The sequence below is a fragment of the Aphelocoma coerulescens genome, chromosome 28 (genome assembly GCF_041296385.1).
Source record: "Aphelocoma coerulescens isolate FSJ_1873_10779 chromosome 28, UR_Acoe_1.0, whole genome shotgun sequence".
In the NCBI taxonomy this organism is placed as follows: domain Eukaryota; kingdom Metazoa; phylum Chordata; class Aves; order Passeriformes; family Corvidae; genus Aphelocoma; species Aphelocoma coerulescens.
In genome coordinates, this window is record NC_091041.1 from 2070050 (window position 1) to 2085377 (window position 15328).

At 54.5% G+C, this 15328-nt stretch overlaps 1 long non-coding RNA gene across 1 annotated transcript; it reads right to left on the minus strand.

Annotated features, from left to right (window-relative positions):
• LOC138099642 (uncharacterized) lies at positions 1 to 1733 on the minus strand. The gene is made up of 3 exons (XR_011146748.1): positions 1662 to 1733; positions 194 to 303; positions 1 to 77 (listed from the first exon to the last, which is right to left on the minus strand). It is a non-coding gene; the product is annotated as an uncharacterized lncRNA (long non-coding RNA).
• Between the last annotated feature and the right edge of the window lie 13595 nt (positions 1734 to 15328).

Below are 15328 nucleotides of genomic sequence, written 5' to 3' on the forward strand. Positions count from 1 at the left end.
ACGATGGTGCCCTTCAGTGCTGAGGCTGACAGCAGGTCTGCAGGCTTCACAGACCTTCATTTGGACATGGGTAACTTCTATTCATGAGAAAAGCCCGTGAGAAGAAAAGCAGTTAGTTTTTATCCATGAGGATATAGTATAAACAGAAGCATGAAAGTTAAACAACAGGAGAAAAACAGCAACATATCCACACCTGTTCTTTTTCTGAATGCTTGAATGCTTATGCCACAGGTAGCCAATGGCTATATGTTTTAGTTGATAGTAGCCCGTGAGTCCATTGTAGTAGTTTAGCAGCCAACGAATCTGTAACACAAATGACAACATACAAAAAGTGTAAAAAAGGGGCTGCTTTGTTTAATAAACGCCTTTTCTGCACTTTATCCGAGGCACTGTCCGCGCGTGCGAGGAACTGCAAGAAAATTGAGCGCCGGGAGAGAGCGGAGGGGACGGAGCTCTGCAGCCAAAGAGCACCGGGGAGAGGTGCCAAAAGCCCTGGGACGACTGAATGTTAAAGGTAGGCTACAGGAGACCATGGGAACTCAAATATCCCAAGAAGAAAAAGCTACAGTAAATGTATGGACGCTTATGCTAAACAAACGAGGCATTAAGTAGGATAAACAAGTGCTAAAAACTTTATTGCTGAGGGTGCCTTTAAGGTGGCAGCCTGGGAAAAAGTTGGACTGCGAATTCTTGATTTCGCTTCCCGGGGTGATGAGGCTACAAAAACTCTGCTCACAACCTGGAGGGCGGTGTTGGAGACTTCTTTAAAAGCGGTAGAAAAGGAACGGGACTTAGAACCGCGGGACCCCGCGGATGCGGAAGATAAAGCGAAGGGGCAGAAGAGACAGGAGGGAACAGGGGAAGCCGGTGGGGCCGGTGAGAACCCGGGCACAGAGACAAAGGCGCCGGCAGAAACCGCCTTTGGGCCGTGTCCTGAGTCACCGAACTGCGTGCCGCTAATGAGTCCTACAACAGACCGTCCCCAGCCCTCAGCCCCTGCCCCGGACCCTGTCCCGGAACCGGCCCGCAACAGCGATCAGCAACCAGCAACCCCAGCCCGCCGCTCCCGAGCCCCGCGCACCCTGCCCCGAGAGCCACCCGCCCTTTCCCGGCGCCGGGGCAGCCGCTCCCGGACAAGGGCGGAGGCCGGGCAGCAGTGGCACACGGCGGGGCAGCAGGGCCACACGGGGCAGCAGTGGCACACGGGACAGCAGTGCCACACGGCGGGACAGCAGGGCCACACGGGGCAGCAGTGCCACACGGCGGGGCAGCAGGGCCACACGGGGCAGCAGTGGCACACGGCGGGGCAGCAGTGGCACACGGCGGGGCAGCAGTGGCACACGGGGCAGCAGTGCCACACGGCGGGGCAGCAGTGGCACACGGCGGGGCAGCAGGGCCACACGGGGCAGCGGTGCCACACGGGGCAGCAGTGCCACACGGAGCAGCAGTGCCACACGGGGCAGCAGTGCCATACGGGACAGCAGTGCCACACGGCTCCGCGCCGGGCGCGCCCCGTCCCGGCCGGTCGATTCCACCGCTGCTCCGCGCCGGTACTGGCGGCGGGGCGGGGCGGGGCCGCGCCGGGCGCTACCATCTGCAGTAGCTCGGTGGGGCGTGGCGGCACCGCGCCCTCACTTGAAGCGGCGGAAGGACGGACGGACCTTGGGGCCGACTGGCCCGGTCCCGCTGGTCTGGCAGCTCCGTTCGATACACCCCTGCCCGATGACCTCTGGTCCGACGGAGACGACGAGCCGAAGCCAGGGCTCCCCCTGCTGTGGTTCCCCCCGCTTTTCCTCCAATGGACTGGCTTGTGCCTGCGCTGCGCCCCCCGCGCATGCGCCGATCAGCCTTCAGCCCTTGGCGCAGGCGCCCAGTGACCGATACGGGCAAAACGCTGCCGGGAGCCGGCGCTGGGACGGGGCCCCAGCAAGGGAAATACTCCGTCCCTCACACCCGCAAATCCTCCGGAACACGTGCTCACGGTACAACCAGTCTCACTAACAGTATCTGCTTATGACCCGGAAAGCTTTTGGAACCAGATCAAAGCACTAACAAGTCTCAGAGGAGACTTCGAACTGGCAGACTGTATTCCTATGCCTGGGCAACCTTTTGCTCTGAACAATCAAATGAGTTCTGAGGGGGCAATGGGAGCGTTCCCTGTCATTAGAAGCGGAGGTCAGGGACCAAATCAATACGTTGAGTTTAATTGGCAAGTGCTTTCAGAACTGGGCAAAATAGCTACAAAGCATGGTTTGGCATCCCCAGCCATAGCAAAGATGCTGTCGTTTTTAGCTGCACAAGATCTGACTCCCTTTGATATGAAACTAATAGCAAGATTGCTTTGCTCTCCAATTCAATACTTAACATTTGAGTCTGTTTGGCGTCGATTTGCTGAAGCAATGACAATGAGCAATTTTAAATTATCTCCGGATGATCCTCGTTTCGGAGCAGGCATGGCTCAGCTGCTGGGATTCCCTCCTTTGGATAACCCACAGCTACAGGCTTGTCTGCATCCTTCTATTTAGCTCAGTCTCGTGATTTGGGTATGCAGGCTCTTATGGAGGTTGCATATATGTCCTCACCAACACAACGATACACCTCAATAAAGCAGGGTGCACATGAGCCATATATGCAATTTTTGGATCGCCTGCAGGATGCCTTAGGCAAACAGATAGCAGATCCAACAGCAAGGGAGCAGATGTTCTTGCAGTTAGCAAAGGATAATGCAAATGATGAGTGTTGGAGAGCCATAGATCTCTTGCCGAGTGGCTCTCCTTCTTTGGAGGAGATAATACATGTTTATTCCAAGGTAGGAACTGCTCCCTACCATGTGGCCACGCTAGCAGACTCTCTTGCAGCTGCAGTGGAGGTACAGCATCATTGCTATAGCTGCTGACAACAAGGTCACACCAAAGCTCAGTGTCCCCACAAGAACCAATTATCAAGTGTGCCAAAAAACCCGAAAGGAACCCCTGGGGTGGAACTTTGTACTAAGTGTGCAAAGCCAGGACGTTTTGCAAAGCACTGCAAATCTGAATTCCGTGCGAACGGGCAGCCCCTCACACACCAGGGAAACGGGAAGAAGAACGCGAAAGGGAAGCGCTCACAGACACAAACACTTCCCAGGGGCCACACCCCGAGCAAGCTTATGCAACCACCTCACCGGGTGGACAAGAGGAGCCACTGGCATGGATGCTTCCACCGCCAGCACAGTCATCTTAGCCTCGCAGCAGGTACATAAAGCCCCCCTAGCAGCGCATGGAGCCATGGGTTGGGGCTCAGCGCGTTGCTAATAGGGAGATTGAGTGTGACAGTGCAAGGTATCTTTGTACATCTGGGGCTTGTGGATGCTGATTACACGGGACAAATATATGCTATGGTGTCAACCCCCAGTCCTCCTGTTACCATACCTGCTCAGACTCGTATTACTCAGCCTTTTAAGTCTTGTGCCCCAAAAACAGATTCCAGACTACGAGGGGATCAAGGCTTCGGATCAACGGGGCTGCCTCAAGTGTATTGGACTCAAAACATCTCTGACCAGAGAATGGTTTGTACTTTGGAAGTGCAAGGCATGGCTCCATCACATGTAACCATCAAGGGATTGATGGACACAGGAGCCGATGTCTCTGTCAAATCTGCCACTGCATGGCCTCCCTCGTGGCCCACAATGCCAGTGGGCTCTGCTGTTGCTGGCCTTGGGGGCTCTGCACAAAGCTACTTGAGTACTAAACCTGTGTTGATCACAAACCCAGAAGGACAAATAGCCACTGTCTGTCCCTGCATCACTGCAGCACCCCTCTATCTGTGGGGATGAGATGTTCTGGCAGCCTGGGGGGTGAAAGTGGTGATGAATTTTTGATTGGGGCCGCTGTGCAGAAGGGCATGAAGCACCCTACACCGCCGCTACGGTAGCTTACAGAACAACCTATCTGGGAAACCCAGTGGCCCCTACCAAAAGAAAAATGAGTTGCCCTTCACAAATTGGTCCAGGAACAATTAAAACAAGGGCCCATTGAACCTTCTATGAGCCCTTGGAATACACCTATCTTTGTGATCAAAAAGAAATCAGGGAAATGGAGGTTGCTCCATGACCTGCGTCAAATTAACGCAGTAATAGAGAGCGTGGGTGCTTTACAGCCTGGAATGCCATCCCCCACAATGATACCTGCTAAGTGGGACATATTGACTGTTGATCTGAAGGATTGGTTTTTTACCATTCCACTGCATCCAAAAGATATTCCAAAATTTGCATTTACAGTGCCATCTGTTAATCACGCAAAACCTGTGGAACGATATCAATGGAAAGTGTTGCCACAAGGTATGAGAAAGAACCCAATCAATTGTCAATGGTATGTTGCACAAGCCTTGTCTGGTATTAGGGAACAGTTCCCTGGAGCCTATTGCTATCACTATATGGATGATATACTGGTAGCAACTCCTACAAAAGATGAGCTGTTGCAAATCCAACCACATCTGCTCAAAGCACCGCAAAATTATGGCTTGCAGATAGCTCCAGAAAAGGTGCAACATCAGGCACGCTGGAGATATCTGGGAGTGAAAATGCTTGAACAGACTGTGCAGCCACAAAACCTTCAGTTTGAAAAATCAACTTGGACTTTGAATGATGCACAGAAACTTTTGGGTACTATAAATTGGCTGCGACCCTATTTGGAATTGACCACAGCACAATTATCCCCATTGTTTAACATCCTTAAAAGGAACCCAGAGTTAACTTTGACAAGGAAGTTAACCCCTGAAGCAGAACAAGCACTGGAAGAAGTGCAGCAAGTGATTTCAAATCGTCAGGTCTACTGGGTGGACCTCACCATTGATATCCTTGTGTTTCTTGTCACTCCAGATTTCCATCCTACAGGCATCATTGCACAGCGGGGTGATCAATGGCCTGATCCTTTGCACATTTTAGAATGGGTCTTTTTGCCTCACCAGCCTAAGAAAACAGCATCTACGCTGTTTGAGCTCATTGCCCAACTGATTATCAAGTGCCAGCAGAGGTGCCTGCAGTTGATGGCCAAAGATCCTGCAAAAATTGTAATTCCTATTCAGCAAGAATATTTTGAATGGAGTTCTGCAATTTGTGCTCCTTTGCAGAGTGCATTGCAAAACTTTTCTGGGCAAATTGCTTACCATTTGCCCAGCCACAAGTTATTACAATTGGCAAAATCAACCAGTTTGTCCTTGCGGCCAAAAAACAGCCGTGTACCGCTGCAAGGACCCACTGTCTTTACTGGATCAGGAAGAACAGGAAAGGCCTTACCTGGAAGGATGAGTCTGGGTGGCAGATGCTGGAAGGCCACGAGTCAGGCTCTGCCCAGCTTGTCGAATTAAGGGCTGTGGCCATGGCATTCCAGCAATTCTCTTGTGTACCATTGAATCTCGTTACTGATTCTGCTTATGTTGCAGATACTACACAGCATCTTGATTGCTCTCTTTTGAAGGAAGTTAATAATGCTGTTCTTTTTTCACTGTTGAAAGCTTTGTGGTGTGCAATTCAGAACTGAGTCCCTCCCTATTATGTTCTACATATAAGGAGCCACACCAGTTTGCCAGCATTTATAGAGGAAGGTCATGCCAGAGCTGTTAATTGGCCAACCCTGCATGGAGGACGCCTCAACCTGACAAATTAGCACAAGCTAAAGCCTTGCATGATTTCTTTCACCGAGGCTCTCATGCCTTGCAGAAAGAATTTTCATTAACTTCTGCTGAGGCTCATAATATTATCAGTTCTTGTCCTGATTGTCAAGGGTTCACTGCGCCGTTACTGGCAGGTGTTAACCCCTAACCCCAGAGGTCTGCAAGCCTTGCAAATTGGGCAGGCAGATATTCCCCATATTGCTGAATTCGGTTGATACAAATATGTACGTGTTTCTATCGATACCTTTTCCTCTGCCATGTGGGTGTCTGTACATACAGGAGAGAAGAGTCACGATGCTATCACCCACTGGCAAATGGCTTTTGCTGTTTTGAGTGTGTCTTCCTCTGTAAAAACTGACCATGGTCCTGCCTACGTCTCACAGAAGATGCAGAGGTTTTTACAACAGCGGGGTGTAACCCATAAATTTGGTATTCCCCATTTTCCCACTGGTCAAGCTATTACTGAACGTGCTCATGGCTCTTTGAAGCGTGTTTTGGAAAAACAAAAAGGGGGAATGACTGGAGAATCCCCACAGAGTTGGTTGGCAAAAGCTTTGTACACAATTAATTGTCTTACAGTGCCACCAAATTCTGATAATCCTGTTCTTTTGAATCATTTCTTCTCGTTGCAGTCTTCAGGCGAAACGCACCTGCCCCGAGCGAAAGTCTGGGTACGAGATTTGCTCACTGACAAGTGGGAAGGCCCATGGGACCTTGTCACATATGCGGGTATGCTTGTGTTTCCACAGATACCGGTACCTGTAAGGTGTGTTCACCCGGATTTGCGACATTAAAAGCGCCAACAGGCAACCTAAAGAAGATGACAGCAGTGTGGACCAGCAAACCAACGGGCAACCTTCAGAAGACGATGATGCCGTGGATCATTTGGTGGATGGTCCTGACTCAAGCTGAGACAGAGCAAGGACTTACCACGTTACCCCTGATGCCAGAAAACGTGTGGGTGACCCTTGCCCACGCCTGTTGCTGCCTGCTTGGAAGTGCAGCCCGGCCCCGGGACTGCCCAGGCATGTCCGGATTTGTCCCTGCCATGTGCTCTGAATCCCCTTTGTTCCAAGCACGGGTAAGACTTGAAAGTAGCACGGACTGCCCCGAAACAGAGTCCGATTGGCTGGTAACCACGGGTCCACCCTCTGCTCTCCCCTTTCCCTTCCCCCAAATAAAGCAGCGATCCCAGCTGGCCCTGCCCCTCTTGCTCCTGTCTCTATTTCTGTGAACAGACTCTCCCGTCTCTCCTGGGACAGGAGGAACAAAGAAAACAGGAATACAGGCACGGAGTCTGGGCTATATTTCTACTCTTTGCTTCTGCTTTGATGACAGCTTTACAGCTATCACTTGTCGCGTATCGGAGCTGCCGAGCCGCTGGATCGCCTGTGCCGTCTCTCTAGGCAGCCCGAGGCTTTCCAGAGCAGAGACCAGTAAATCTGCCAACTGAGCGAGCAGAGATTTTCGTCAGCACTGGGGTCACATCCCCTGGGGATGCTCAGAAAGAACAACCTCCCACTCCCAGGACTAGGGCTCCCCCTCCCTGTGCCACCCCACAGACCCACCTGGAAGGTGACACGGTATTACTGGGGTCCCAGCCAGCCCCATGGCTCTCATGCGTGAGCACACAGACGCAGGGATGGCCCCAGTAATATTAAGCCGACGGCAAGGAGTTGAGAAGGGTCCTTGCGTAGAGTTCCACAAAAAGCAGTTTATTGCTACAACTTGTGAAGGTTTCCAGAGGCAAATGACCCCGAACATGTGGCAGCTCAGGCTTAAGTACAGGGGTGTGGCTAACACCAGGAGCCATCTGGGGAAGCAGAACTGGGGTACATTACCATAACCAAACATCCTGGGAGAGGCTCCTTTCCCTCACCATAACCGCTAGGTCTTTGGCACCAGAGACTGTCTTACCAAGAACTCGCTCTGTCTCTTGTACCCCTGGTCAATCTGCCACCACAACTCCTCTTTTCTGTATTAATTAAAGAGGCTTCTCCCAGAGATCCCAGAACCAAATGTTAGAAGCTTAACAGGACGAGGAGCCTGGGCCCCCGGCGGGGGGAGAGAGTGAAACAAGCCAGCCAATATGGTGGATAGAGCAAACTCCTCAAAACTCCATTTATTAGCAGTCCAAAGGCACTTATATACTATACCAGCTTGTTAACTCCTAAGTGGCTTAAAGCTTATCAAAACACATTTCTATTTCTACATAATTGGACTTACATTGGCAAGCTTCCATAAAGAAGTCAGTGTCTATCTCCCTCATTCACTCCCGGATAGTACAGCTGGACCATCTCAAGACTCCCTCTTTGTTCCCAGCCCTGCTTGTTATCTTTCACACAGGGACTTTCCCATGGAAAGTTTTCTCACACACAAGCCTAAAGCTTCCAGGCCTATTGCTTGCACAGTCCTTTTATTGATCCCAATAATTCTATTTCCCAACAACCAAACACCCCAAACAACCAATTATGCATTAAACAACAAAAACAATCAGAAACACCCACAACCCATCATCCCAACAGGTCCTCAAATCCTTCAGGGGATTTTTTCTCTGGACACTGGTATGGATTTTCTCACGGAGGGGGTAGTCTTTGCCAGAGTCTCTTTTTGGCTGCAGTACAGTTCAAGCCTCCACTGCCAGTGGTACCAGGAACATCCAGAGGGTGGTGGTGGGACAAATGCTGCATTTCCTGATGGAGTATGGGTTGGCAGGTGTTTCTGCTAGAGTTTTAAACAGAGTTAAAAATTTGCAATTTTGGGGGGTGGCCTTCCATTCCCTCCCTCTTTACATTCCCCCTTCTTTATTAACTAAGAAGCTGGAAAAAAAAAAGGGGAATGGTAACAGGGGGATGGGAACATGTCAGTGGTGTAAACTTATCCGGTCGCAGCTCTGGTTGTGGGATGGCAGGTCAGTGTCTGCGGTGGAGATTTGCCTCGTCTCCGTCTTCAGGCTGTGTTTCTTTGGTCCTTGGGTTGTTCTGCATCAGCGCCAGGCACGGCTGTGTCTTTGGGAGCAGTGTTTGCTGGGCCAATGTAAGGCTTTATGTTCTTGCCTGGGAGCCACCTCAGGCCTGACGGTGTTGATACGCAGGCATACCTCCTCCCCCAGGTTATCAAAGGGAAAAGGCCCAGTATTTGTTGGCTTTCAGGATCTTTGATCAGCACCAGCGGCTTCTCATCGAGCTTAGCTCGGGCCGAATTGGAGAAGTGCCAGAATACAGGGGGTTTTGGCTCTGTGGATGAGCAGTTTAGGAAATTATCGGGAAAAGGGCTTTACAGAGCCTCTCAATGGGAGAACTGATTTCTGTCCCTCCTCGCTGCTGATCGAGGACCCCCTTAATGGTGCCGTGGGCCCTTTCAACAATTAACTGTCCTATAGGGGAGCTTGGTATGCCTGTGCCGTGCTTCACCCCCCCACTGACTGAAAAATCCCTGAGTTTGTGGGAGGTGTAGGCAGGGCCATTGTCAATTTTAATTTGTTCCGGGACACCTAAGGTGGCAAATGCCAGGAGAAAGTGCCTGGTGACATCTTTGGCCTTCTCTCCTGCATGAGCTGAAGCAAACACTGCTCCTGAAAAATGTGTCAATGGACACGTGCATGTATTTCTGCCTGCCGAATGGCGGATAGTGGGTCACATCTGTCTGCCACAACTGGCAGCTGTTGAGTCCTTGGGGGTTAACCCCGGAGCCCAATGATGGAACTCAGTGCTGCTGGCAGGTGGGGCATGTGGCCACTGTGGCCCTCGCCTGGTCGTGCAGTAGGTGGAACGTGTGCATGAGGGCTGGCACATTCTGATGGTAAAAGCCGTGGCTCATCTTGGCCTGTGCAAAGATGTCAAGTACGTTAGCAGTCTGCACAGGCATGGCCAGGGCATCTGCTCTTCTGCTGCCCTCTGCAATGGGCCCTGGGAGGTCGGTGTGTGACCTCACATGCATTATATGAAATGGTGGCTTTCGGTGGGAGAAGAGGTGGATTAACTTCGAAAGCAACCTGTGTAAATTTGGGTTTGACACCTCCTTTAGCAAGGAGTGTTCAGCTCCTGCAACTACACTGGCCACATATGCCGAATCAATGACCAGATGAATTGGCTCTTTGAATCTCTCAAAAGCCCTGACCATGGCTGCTAGCTCTGCAATCTACGGGGACCCTTGAACAGTCGATGTCAGGCTCCCACTTCTGCATCTTTGAATCTTTCCAAGTCATCATGGACTTTTGCAATGCCCCCGAGCCATCTGTGAAAATGGTCAGGGCCTTCAGGGGTGTTTGACTTTGGAGTGATTTTGGGGCCAAAAGGAAAGCTGAATTAAACAGCTTATGACTGGGTTGGTGAATGGAAATTTGGCCATGTGTGGCTGTCAAGGGCGAACTGGAGGTGCTCGTTGTTCTGGAACAAATGGTCCAGAACCCCGGTGGTCAATGGGAGGCCAATGTGTGTGAAATCACACCCCACAAGGGTGCGGAGGCACGCCCTGGCTTTTATAATGAGCTGAGCCATCAGCTCTTGAGGTGTTGTAATGGTCTCAATTGGCTCATGGTGTAGGAAGACCCACTCGATGATAAGGAGTGGATCTTTCTGTGCAGTGTCCCACTGAAAAATTAACGCATTGAAGCTGGGTGACTCACCCAGGACGATGAGCTGGAAAGGGAGAGTGGGGTCAGTCCTGTGTGCCTGCCGGGAAGATAATGCTTCTTGGACATTCATCCAGGAATTCCTGGGCCTCTTGAGTGATGGCACGGGGTGAGTCGAGGTCATCGCTGCCTTGGAGGAGATAGAAGAGTGGTGTGAGGGCCTCTGTTGTGATCCTCAGCAGTGGATGCAGGCAGCTGATGGACCCGCAGAGCTGGTGGAAGTCGCGGAGGGTCTTTGGGTTATCTTTGACAGTGAGATGCTGGGGTACGACGTTCCGCTCACCAATTCAGAGTCCCAGGTAGGTCCAAGGGCAGGTTCGCTGGATCTTGTCCTCACGGATTTCAAATCCAGTGTCTTCAATAGCCTTTATTGTCTTAGTTAGAACAGTGTCTAAATAGGACTGATCTCAGGAACAAACTAGTATATCATCCATGTAGTGCAGGATGATGGCATCTGGAGAAGTCTTTCTGATGGGAGAGAGGATGTGGGCTGCATACCACTGGCAGATGGAAGGTGAGTTTTTCATCCCCTGAGGGAGGACTCGCCAGTGGTACCTTGTCAGAGGGGCCTGCCTGTTTCGGGATGGGACTGAGAAGGCAAACTGGGGTGCATCTCAAGGATGAAGGGGGATATTTAAAAAGCAGTCTTTGATATTGTTGGGGTTTCAGGAGCTCTCCTGGTTTTTTTTTTTTCTATTAAAGGAATTTTCCCCATACTTGTTGCTAGGGGAACAAATTTCTGGGTACTTGAGAGAAACAAAAGAGCTGGCCATTGGGGTGGGGTGCATCTGGCTGCTCTTTTGTTTCACCTGGATGTGTGGTGAGTCAGTCCCTGGCATTTGGACGGAGAGGGAGGCTTTTTCATTGGCTGCTTTTCCTTCTGCCAGAGAAACCCTGGGATCCCAAGCTCGCCTTCCCTGCCCCGCTGGGAGCTGGGCCGTGGCTGCCCTACCCCTGCTGTTGCTTTGAGCCTTTGCTGTGTTGTAGCCGTGCTCGCCCTGCCTGCCCAGACCTCCGGGGGGGGTTCCCACCGCAGTTTGGATACATCTCGTCTGCCACCTGGGATTTGTGCTCGTCCCTGCTGTTCCAGCCTGCTGTTCCCGAGGGTCCGGCCGGACACCGGGATCGGCTGCCCAGGGGTTTGTGAAGCTCCTTTGTCCCATCCCTTCCCGGATCCCAGGGCACCGGTGCCGCTGCTCCCCGAGCTCGCTCCGGAGCGCCCCCTGCAGCCGCGGGGGAGCCATCGCACCTGCCCTGCTCACCGGGAGCCGCCAGCGCCCCTGCCGGCTGCGAGCGGAACTGCACCCGAGGGGAAAGGGCCCGACAGCCGAGAAGGCTGGGACTGGGTTTGGGATTGTTTGCTGTTACTGCCACAGTTATTGCTGTTCGTTTGACTGGTTATACACATATAGATGTATAATAGTAAAGAACTGTTATTCCTATTTCCCACATCTTTGCCTAAAAGCCCCTTGATTTCAAAATTATAATAACTCAGAGGGAAGGGGGGTTGCATCTGCCATTCCAAGGGAGGCTCCTGCCTTCCTTAGCAGAATCCTGTCTTTCAAACCAAGACACAGAGCAGGGCATGTGCCCAGGGCAGGGAGCAGGAGGGGGCTCAGGGCTCACCACAGTAGGTGTAGATGGAATTGGCCTCCAGGAAGCGCCAGCAGAGCGAGTGCAGCACAGCTGGCTCGTGCAGGTGGCTCACGGCCACCGGGTCACTGGCACCCGAGGGCAGTTGGGGTTGCAGAGAGGAGGCAGCTGGAGCTTGATGGGGTGGGCCAGTGCCTGCAGGGATGGCGATGGAGCAGAAGGAGGGCTGAACAGAGACAGGTGGCTCCACAAAAGCAGGATGGGGCTGTGGGAGCAGCATAGCCAGAGGGCTTCTGTCTACAGGCCACACTTGGGCTGGTGGTCACCAGGAATCCCTCCCCAGCCAGCCTCAGCTGAGCTGGAGGCCTTTTGGGAAGCCAGGGAGGAGCAGAAGTGAGGAGCAGCTCCCCAGGCGGCCAGGGGACAAGGGGCACCACACACGCTGCAGGCTCTGGGCACCTGCTCAGGCACCAGGTGGGCCATGTCCAGTCAGTGTGTGAGCCCCCCAGGCCTGCTGAGGAGCCCAGGCTACTTTGGGATGCAGAGTGAGCCATCTCCCGCTCCTGGGGATTCCTGACTCCGTGGGGAGCACAGGAGGGACCCACAGGGCTGCACAGCTCCAGCCTTACGGAGCCACCTTCCAGGCGGAGGTGGAGAACGGCGTCTCCTTCCCTGTAGCCTCTGGTTATTTCTGCCACCCTCCAGACTTCGAGGGGGTTGGAGATCCATACCCGGGCACCCTGTGGGACACAGAGGGGAGAGGGATCTGCAGAGAGCCATGGCCACAAGCCAGGAAAGCATCTGGCCACCAGCCTTGGAGGCAAGTGCCACAGCCCTTCCCACAGCTCTCACCTGAGACAGGCAGCCCAGGGGCAGGGCAAGCCACGGGACCCAGCACCCGGGTGTGTCCCCCCAGCTCCAGAAGGACTTCACACCTCCCTCACACCTGGAACAATCCTCTCTGGAGCCACCCCACAGGGAGCAGGATCCCACACTCAGCACAAACAAAGCAGCACAAAACCACAGGGGACGAGAGGTGAAAACTGGGCCAAAAAACCCTCCAAACCCTGGTACAGACACCCGGTCAGCTGGCAAGAGGGTGAGCACCTGGCCCCAAGCTGGCAAAGGATGACCTGAGCTCTAGGGACAGGGAACCTGCTCCTGCTGCCCCTGTCCCTGGCAGAGGTGCCCACAATCCCACCCTGGGCATCCCTGAGAGCGCTGTCCAAACGCTCCTGCAGCTCTGGCAGCCTCGGGGCCGGGACCATTCCCTGGGGAGCCTGGGCAGTGCCCAGCAGCCTCGGGGGGAAGAACCTTTCCCTGAGCTCCATGCCCAGCCCTGACCCAGCTCCAGCCGTTCCCTGGGCTCCTGTCCCTGTCCCAGAGCAGAGCTCAGCCCCTGAAGAACCACCCCGCTTTGCTGGTTTTGCAAATCCAGGGATTGCAAATTTGGCTGCAGCAAACATTTCCAGCGCCATCCCCAAGCACTGAATAGGCCGGGAAGGGAGAAGGAAGGGCTGAACTTTGGGTTCACGTCCAAGAAATCCCCAAAGAATCCCAGAACAGTTTGGGCTGAAAGGCACCTTAAAAACCATCCCATTCTGCTCCCTGCCATGGGCAAGGCCACCTCCCACTATCCCAGGGTGCTCCAAGTCCTGTCCAACCTGGCCTTGGACATTTCAGGGACGGGACATGAGGATCCCACTCACTCTGTGAGGATGGATGGGGAAGAGATTCCAGCACCGCCCAGCCCCAGGTTCATGCTGTACGTGCCGGGAGGAAGGGCCATGTTTTGGGGCTGTCCCGTGGCTGTGGCGATCATGTGTGACACACAGCAGCACGAGGAAAGAGCCAGGGCTGCCTGCCCACGGTCCTTGATGCTGCTGGAGCAGCTCCCAGGGCAGAGGATGGGGCCGGGGGGCAGGGGATGAGCAGCAGGGTGAGTGGGGCCAGCAGCAGCACAGCTGGGTGCCCAGGTGACACCAACCCTGTCGTCACCTGTGGCCACCAGGCTGAGCACCAGCACAGAGGTGACCCAGGGGACACCCAAGCCACCACAGCCCCTACGGCTGCAGGGTGTGGAGCCCCTCAGGTCAGCACTGAGCCCCCCAGACCCGCGGGTAGGGGGTGAAGCCCCCCCAGCTCCCTTCACAGCCCCGCGGGTGGGACCCCCGGGCCCCTGGTACAGGTCCCTCGCAGCCATGGGGTCCCCCGTAGGCAGAGCACGAGCACGACCCCCGCCTCCGCCACTGCCGCTGCCAGTCTTCCTCCTGCCCCCCCCTGCAGCCCTTTATGGCCGTTAATTACCGCTAATTGGAAGCGGCGGGGATTATGTTCCCCGCCCCTCTTTACCCCCCGTTCTGGCCCCCAGCCCCTCCCCGGGCCGGAGGAGCTCCTGGGGGTGCTGGGGCTGGTCCCTCCCTGCTGCAGCACCCCGAGACCCCTCCCAGCTCCGGTACCTCTGTTCGGGACAAGCCAAGGGTCCCCGTTAGGGGCACCCCACGACCCCACTTGGGGCATCCAAAGAAGCCTCATAAGGCACCCCCGACACGGGACACCCCAAACTCTCACTCCCCTCCCACCTGGGATGCCCCAAGAGCCCCTCGAGGGCAGCCAGTGCCTCTTCTGTTTAGGATACCCCAAAACTGTCCTCTCTCAAGAGCACCCAGGGCCCCTCCAGGTCCCTCACACAGGGCACCCCAAGGACCCCCGCAGCCCCACAGCAGAGCCCCCACTCCTCTCATTACAGGGACCCCAGTAACGATGGAAACCAGTGGCCATTGCACTGGTGGTGCTCTGACACCTCTGGTTGACCCCACTGCCCACAGGTGCCACTGCCTGGGCCCCCACTGCCCATGGGTGCACTGCCCATGGGTGCTGCTCTCCAGGGGTGCCCCTGTCTGTAGCTCCCTTTTTTCCACAGCCCCCAACTGCTTGTGTGTCCCCACAGCCCTGGATCCCTGCTGTCCCAGCTCGCCTGAGTGGCCTGGCCAGCCCTGCAGGGGCAGAATGAAACCCTGGTGACCGGGTGCCACACGGAGAGTGGGTGCAGCTGGGCAGAGAGCGACAACAGGGTGCCCAAGTGAGGTGGGGGATGATGAGTATGGAGAAGGGTTTGGGTTGGAAGGGACCTCAAAGCCCATCCAGTGCCACCCCTGCCATGGGCAGGGACACCTCCCACTGTCCCAGGCTGCTCCAAGCCCCAATGTCCAGCCTGGCCTTGGGCACTGCCAGGGATCCAGGGGCAGCCCCAGCTGCTCTGGGCACCCTGTGCCAGGGCCTGCCCACCCTCCCAGGGAACAATTCCTGATTCCCAAGATCCCATCCAGCCCTGCCCTCTGGCACTGGGAAGCCATTCCCTGGGTCCTGTCCCTCCAGGCCTTGTCCCCAGTCCCTCTGCAGCTCTCCTGGAGCCCCTTTAGGCCCTGCAAGGGGCTCTGAGCTCTCCCT